Below are 7,584 nucleotides of genomic sequence, written 5' to 3' on the forward strand. Positions count from 1 at the left end.
TTCTTTAAAGTTGAATGTGGTATGAAAAACCTTTAACCTGACCTAGTTTCTTACGAAACAGATTTTTATGTTTATCTAGGATACACTCTAATCTGTTATCTTTTTCAATGAAACTTTGGACAAATTCAGGATCCTCAGCGAAACAAACTTGTACTTTAGAATTAGGGCAAAGAGTAATGTTGAACTTTTCTTGATGTCTCCAACCTAAGACTTGGAAACTATCAATAGCAACATATACTTTCCAAAAATAACTTTATGTCTGAATTTAATCTCAGGCACGAAATAAGCGCTTATGGCGATTTCTTTTCCACCAAACCCATAAACTTTAATATCAGAGGGTTCCAAAACTTTGTCATGCAAATTTTCCTTGAAAAATAAATCAGAAATGATGGTGTGTGGAGAACCAGAGTCTGCCATGACTTGTAATGTTCTACCATCGATAGTAACTTCACACATAGGTGGAACATATAGCTCTCCATCAACACCACTCAAGGAAACACCAAAAAGCAAATGACATTCTTTAGATTGATTCAAGGGAGATGTTGCCACATTCAATTTAGAAGTGGTTGCACCCGAATCAGAAGATAGACCATATTCTGTAACTTCAGCATGTTCAATTGAAACTACATCTTGAGAACTAATCATGCAAACATCCCTCTTTTCAGTGGAAATTGGACAAACTCTAATGCACAACATAACATCTTGCACGCACTGTTCTTCATTGTCATTTTCTTGGTTCATAGAAACTCCTTTACTTTTGCTTAAGCACACATTACCGAAATGACCCATTTCCCATATGAATAACATTCCCTATTTTTGGCTGGACAATACTTGTATTGAGCTGAATAAGTTTTAGACCCACAACGATTGCACACTACTTTGGGTATAGAATTATTGTAAGAAGTGATGGGTTTAGAGAATCTTGTTTTAGGAAAACCAACTTTGCTAGTATCTTTGACAGATAATGCTGCTACTCCCACAACAGTGGTGTCTACATTAATCGTTTAAAAAAAACGAATAGAATGTTCTAAACTCTTAGCAATGTCAATAGTCTCTTGAAGTGAAGGGTTGCGTTGATGAAGGAGCTGTTCTTGTATTTTCCTGTTGGAACAATGAATAATCAGTTGATCTCTGATATAGGTATCAACCTCAACACCAAACACACAGTCAGCAGCTAGAATTCTTAACAAAGAAACATATGCAGCAACAGATTCATCAATCAACTGGTGACAGGTGTAGAAATGAAATCTTTCTAAAACTATGTGTAGCTCTTCCTTAAATCTTTTCTTTATTCTAGCAAGAGCTGCTGAAAAACAATCATAGTCACCAGCATCCACTCCATGTGGAGGTGCTGCAGCAGGTAAGTGTTCAAAAATATCCTTTGCATTGTTACCCATAAGATTTAGAAGTAAAGCTGTTTTCCTTTGTGGAGGAAAAATTGCACCATTGATGGCCAATAAGTAGTTGTTAAAATGACAAAGCCACTTGTCCCACTTCATGCTGCGTTGGATGGGACCTTTTAAAAATGCCGGTGGTGGATAACCACAATTGGTACTTGTCATGGTAATAAATGCAAGCACAAAAGTGAAAAGAAAAAAGAAAAAAAGGAAATAATAATAATAATCCAACCTGTAAATTATTACTCCGTGAGACACAGGAAATTAGCCAAGCTTAGAAGAAAAGCCTCTCACAGAAACACTTAAAGTAAGAGACTGGCTATGAATCTTCTCGATTTGTTTTCATGCACAGACAGCGTAAAACACAAAGCGTGCCGTTTCTATGACGACGGTCGGAAGAATGAGCGTGTATCCAGGAAATGCTAATGCGTCAACAAGAAGACTTCCGTATCTAGGAGACACCATGCTGTGACGAAAGAACACAGTCGTGAATGGCACACTCGCACGTAAACACGTGGCTTGCCGTAAGTAGGCAACACTCGGTCTCGTGAACTCAGTCTCGAAGGCAATGGCATGAGTGCAACGGCGGGGTGCCCAAATATTGGAAAAGCGAAGAACAGCCCTACTTCAACACCAGCAATCAACAGGGTGAAAGCGGCAGCTCGAGGAGTAGAGTCTCGTTGAAGGAAATCCAGACAAATTTAAGAAGTGCAGAAAATCCAAATCCAAATACACAAACTGTTGCTCCAGCGATGTGGAAAAAGGTGGATGCTCCTGCCAGGCAAGGACTTCACCACTCGTCGCCAGAATGAAGTAGGGTTCGCAAAATGTAAAATTTAGCTTAGAGCTTTATTAGGAGCATCCACAACGTAAGCCAGGCAACTCCAACTGAATGGAACATCATACAGAGGGGCATACTATCAAGAACGGCGTTAAAATTATCGCCGCTTTAGCGGAAGGAAACTGACGCTAAAGTGGCGATAATGAGCTTGATAATATGCCCGTGTGAATTCCAATAGAAGCCCATGTTCTGGTGTGAACATGGGCTTCTATTGAAATTCTCAAGGGCATATTATCAAGCCCATTATCGCCGCTTTAGCGGCGATAATTTTAACGCCGTTCTTGATAATATGCCCAAAAGAATAGAATACACAGCTATGAACCAAAAGAAGCAAAGATACACAAGAATAAGGGGTAAAGGAATATGGCTAACCAAGCTTGGTTAAGAAATAAAGAATTAAGAGAACTGAACATTCTGAGGAATGAAAGTGCTCATTACCACACCTGGGGAGGGTTGCCTCTCCACTCCGGGCTCCGACCTTGGGCCTGCCGCATGGCAGGGCACCCCGGAAAGGGTCCTGCGGGCCTGGGGAGGCCCCATCCTGTGCCTTTGGGCATGCGAGCCCTAATGGGATCCAGGGGCCCGCCTGGTCCCGGGGAAGGCGCACCTGCCCGGGGCTCAGTCTCCCGGTCTGCCGCTCCACCAGGGTCCCGGGACAGGTTTGCATAGTGCCTGGGGAGCCTCCCATTGCTTGGCTGAGTTCAGGAGCTCCAGCGGGGGCCTCTGAAGGCTCTGGGGAGGGTGGCCTCCCCACCCCGGGCACTGTCCTTGGGCCTGCAGCATGGCAGGGTGCCCGGGATGGGGTCCCGGGGAGGCTTACCCTGCACCTCTGGGCCTGGGTGCCCAGGATGGGGTCCCACGGGCCTGGGGTGGCTTCCCCTGTGCCTCTGGGACCAAGAGCCCGGCTGGGTCCAAGGGCCCCGCCGGGTCCATGGGCCCCACCGGGCCCAGGGTCGGGTGCTCCAGCCCTGGGCCCCGTCCCCTAGCCTGCCCCTCTGCCAAAGGCCCGAGACGGGGTTGCATCGTGCCCGGGACCCTCCCCCTGTTTGGCTGGGTTCAGTAGCTCTAGCCAGGATCTCTGAGGGTCCTGAGGAGGGCAGCCTCCCCACCCCAGGCTCCATCCTCAGGCCTGCCATGTGGCAGGGTGCCTAGGACGGGGTCCTGTGGGTCAAGGGAGGCTTCCCCTGCACCTCTGAGTCCGGGAGCCCCGATGGGGTCGAGTGACCCCACCAGGCCCCAGGTTGGGTGCTCCTTCCCTGGTCCCATCCTCTGGCCTGCCACTCCAACAAGGGCCCGGGACGCGGTTCCCTGAAAACCTCCCATGCTTTGGCTGCTTGTCAAGGGGTTCGTGGGCCCCGGGTCAGACTGCCCGTCAGCTACCTCTTGCAGCCCCATGGCTGAGGCCCAGCTAGGGTCCCGGGCTTCCAGCCCCCCATGCACCGGCACCCGCTCGCCCTTTCGTTAGGGCACAGTGCGACTAGATGACCCCCCTTCAAGCCCATCCATCTGGTTGTGCCTTTCCCCTCTGCCATCTGGTCACACCTATCGCCTTGGCCATCTGCTCGCATGCAATGCTTTCCAATGGGGCAACCAGATGGCCAGGCTTCCCTGGAAGTCTCGATGAGGGCCCGTTTGCCTACCTGATCCCAGCGAGAGCTCCAGGAGGTCACGCACATTTGTGCCTTGGGTCCCCTCCGTCACCTGGTGTGCACGGATTACAAGGGGGGTATTTTTCCACTAGATTACTAGGGAGAGGGTCAGCCAAAACTCCATGAAGTCCGGCGATTCCGAGACAGGGGAAGTCAGGACACGGGCCGTCTGCTGGGGCCCCCAGGGGCCCTGTTGTATGCCTGCCTCCCAACCCTTCCCGATGGGCCTTTCATCCGAGCCTGCTCGCCCCGGGAACAGGCAGGGATGTGAAGCTGGCATTCCCCACACAGTGCGGCCTGCTGGGGGAGGCCCCGGCCAGTGCCGCGCACTCCGATCGATTGGTCATGCTTGGTCTGTTTAGGGATGGACTGCTTGGCCAGCCTCAGCTGTTGTTTCAAGGAAAGAGCTTCCACCCCGCATGGACCGTCCGGCTCGAGGGACCTGGTGCTTGTCGGAGGCCCTCCCCCAAACCCAGCAGAGCAAAGCTTGTGACCCTCAGTGGTCCGACCCAAATGGAAGGGGTCGGGTTGCGTATGTCCTGGATGCTGCTGCCTGGCAGGTATATTACCCCTTGCGCGCCACGCTGTCTCTCTGCCCAGCGCATTTCCGCAGCAGCTGTGTTCTGCGGACTCCGCCACCGCCTGGTGCCGGCACCCCTGCGTCTCACTCAGGCTGCGTTTCGGCCCGCCTCTCCCTTCCAGGAAGATGGCTGGGCCCACCGGTGCCCGTGTGTCCACACCTGCCCACCCTCTCTCAGCGAGCGCTCCCGCACAGGCAGGTGGGCTCTCTCCCCAGCAGGCTCCCAAGAGGGGATGTGCGAAGGTGTCAGTCGCATGACGGTGCACACGGCTCCCGAACCCACCTCGTCAGCAGGTGCGGTACCTGGGTGATCCTGCCAGTAGCATATGCTTGTCTCAAAGATTAAGCCATGCACATATAAGTACAGTGAAACTACGAATGGCTCATTAAATCAGTTCTGGTTCCTTTGATCGCTCCATCTGTTACTTGGATAACTGTGGTAAGTAATTCTAGAGCTAATACATGGCGACGAGCGCTGACCTCCCGTGAAGCGTGATTTATGAGACCATGACCAATCCGTGCTTTGGTGACTCTAGATAACCTCGAGCCGATCGCACGTCCCCGTGATGGCAACTATACATTCGGATGTCTGCCCTTTCGATTATACTTTCTGTGCCTACCATGGTGACCACAGGTAATGAGGAATCAGGGTCCGATTCCAGAGAGGGAGCCTGAGAAATGGCTACCACATCCAAGGAAGGCAGCAGGCGCGCAAATTACCCACTCCCAACTCGGGGAGGTAGTGACGAAAAATAACAATACAGGACTCTTTCGAGGCCCTGTAATGGGAATGAGTACACTTTAAATCCTTTAACGAGGATCCATTGGAGGGCAAGTCTGGTGCCAGCAGCTGCGGTAATTCCAGCTCCAATAGCGTATATTAAAGTTGCTGCAGTTAAGAAGCCCGTAGTTGGATCTTTGGATCGAGTTGGCGGTCCTCCTCATGGCGAGCTACCGCCTGCCCCAGCGCCTTTCTCTCGGCACTGCCTTGATGCTATTGAATGAGTGTCCCAGAGGTCTGAAGCGTTTCCTTTGAAAAAATTAGAGTGTTCAAAGCAGGCCGGTTGCCTGAATACTTCAGCTAGGAATAATGGAATTGGACTCCGGTTCTATTTTGTTGGTTTTCGGAACTGGGGCCATGATTAAGAGGGACAGCCCGTGGCATTTGTATTGTGCCGCTAGAGGTGAAATTCTTGGACCGGAACAAGACGAACCAAAGAGAAAGCATTTGTCAAGAATGTTTTCATCAATCAAGAAGGAAAGTCGGAGGTTCGAAGACGATCAGATACCGTCGTAGTTCCGACCATAAACCATGCCAACTAGCAATCCGGTTGCGTTGTTCTCATGACCCGCCGAGCAGCTTCTGGGAAACCAAAGTCTTTGGGTTCCGGGAGGAGTATGGTTGCAAAGCTGGAACATAAAGGAATTGATGGAAGGGCACCACCAGGAGTGGAGCCTGCGGCTTAATTTGACTCAACAAGGGAAACCTCACCCGGCGCAGACACGGAAAAGATTGATAGCTCTTTCTCGATTCTGTGGGTGGTGGTGCATGGCCGTTCTTAGTTGATGGAGCAATTTGTCTAGTTAATTCTGATAGCGAATGAGACCCTTCCATGCTAACTAGTTACGTGACCCCCTGCGGTCGGCATCCAACTTCTTAGAAGGACAAGGGGTGTTCAGCCACACAAGTTCGATCAATGACAGGTCTGTGATGCCCTTAGATGTTCGGGGATGCATGCGCGCTACACCAAACGGATCAGCGTGTGCCTACCCTTCGCCAACAGGTGCGGGTAACCCGCTGAACCCTGTTCGTGTTAGGGATTGGGGATTGCAGTTATTTCCCATGAACGAGGAATTCCCAGTAAGTGCAGGTCATAAGGTCGCGTTGATGAAGTCCCTGCCCTTTGTACACAACGCCCGTCGCTATTGCTGATTGGATGGTTTAGTGAGGTCCTCGGATCGGCCCCGCCGGAGTCGGCAACGGCCCTGGCAGAGCACCAAGAAGATGACCAAACTTGACTAGAGGAAGTAACAGTCATAACAAGGTTTTAGGTGAACCTGCAGAAGGATTATTAATGGCAGAGCAGCCCGAGCAACGGATGGTGCCAGCTCGAAACCTTCGGCCGCCTCCTGCGAGCACACCCTAGGCACAGGGCCCGGCCCTGCCCACGCACGACCCGGCCGGCAGAGCGGTCCGTGGCCACATTGGGTGCTTGGGTAAGGACTGCGCCTTGGCGGGTCTTCCTCCGCTGGGGGAGGACCCGACCGCCTGAGGGACAGGGGACGGGGATGGTGCTCGGCCCCTGTCCCTCTCTCTGGGAGGGGCACAGCAGTGAGCCCTCCCGAGACAGAACCCATGTTCACTCTGCACGACCCCCGCGGTGGGAGGGAAACTAAATGGCAGTGCCTCCCCGGGCTGGGACCACCCCTCCCTGAAAAGCCATGCCTCCCCTGGCCCTCCCAAAGCCGAGTCTTGGCCCAACGGGGCTTCGGGCGACATCTGAGCAGCCCGTCTTGCACAGCAGGGCGTCCTGGAAGAGAAGGAGCCAAGGGCCTGCTCAGGGACCCCCGGCTGCTCTCGGTGGGAGGCGTGCAGGACGGGGAGCTGCCTGGCACCTCTGACCCAGGCAAGGGTGGGGTGGGCTCAGGGCCGCCCGGAGACAGATGGCTGACATGCAGGTGGGGTGACCCTCCCTGATTGCCAGGTACCCAGTTTGACCCGGTCTCGTGCTGCCGGGCCGAGGGGTTTGAATACTCGCAGGGTGACTCCTGGTTACCTTGGGAGGGACCAGCGGCAGTGGGGCTGCTGCCTGCTCCCATCTTTCCGGTAGCCCCCCTTGCCCGTGGGTGGGCAGGGGGGAAATCCCAGGCCCAGGGCCTGGTAACACTTTTTTTCTCACAACGGTGCAGTCTGACTTCCAGAGGGGAAGCCTTGAACAGGGCGCCCAAGCCGTCTCGCCGCATGGGCGGTGGACGGATGGCATTGCCTTCCTCCCGCCTCTCCTGCTCCTGCAGGGGGGAACGTTTTCGAAAGTTTCCTGTGACTCTTGGTGGTGGATCACTTGGCTTGCACGTCAATGAAAAACGCAGCTAGCTGCGAAAATTAGTGTTAATTGC

The 7,584-nt window shown here is 52.6% G+C and overlaps 2 pseudogenes; both read left to right on the forward strand.

Annotated features, from left to right (window-relative positions):
* Positions 1-4,767: 4,767 nt before the first annotated feature.
* Positions 4,768-6,542, forward strand: LOC146769590 (18S ribosomal RNA; annotated as a pseudogene).
* Positions 6,543-7,509: 967 nt separating this feature from the next.
* LOC146769591 (5.8S ribosomal RNA) overlaps positions 7,510-7,584 on the forward strand; it is a 163-nt pseudogene continuing 88 nt past the window's right edge.

Source organism: Triturus cristatus, unplaced genomic scaffold, assembly GCF_964204655.1.
Source record: "Triturus cristatus unplaced genomic scaffold, aTriCri1.1 SCAFFOLD_422, whole genome shotgun sequence".
NCBI lineage: Eukaryota > Metazoa > Chordata > Amphibia > Caudata > Salamandridae > Triturus > Triturus cristatus.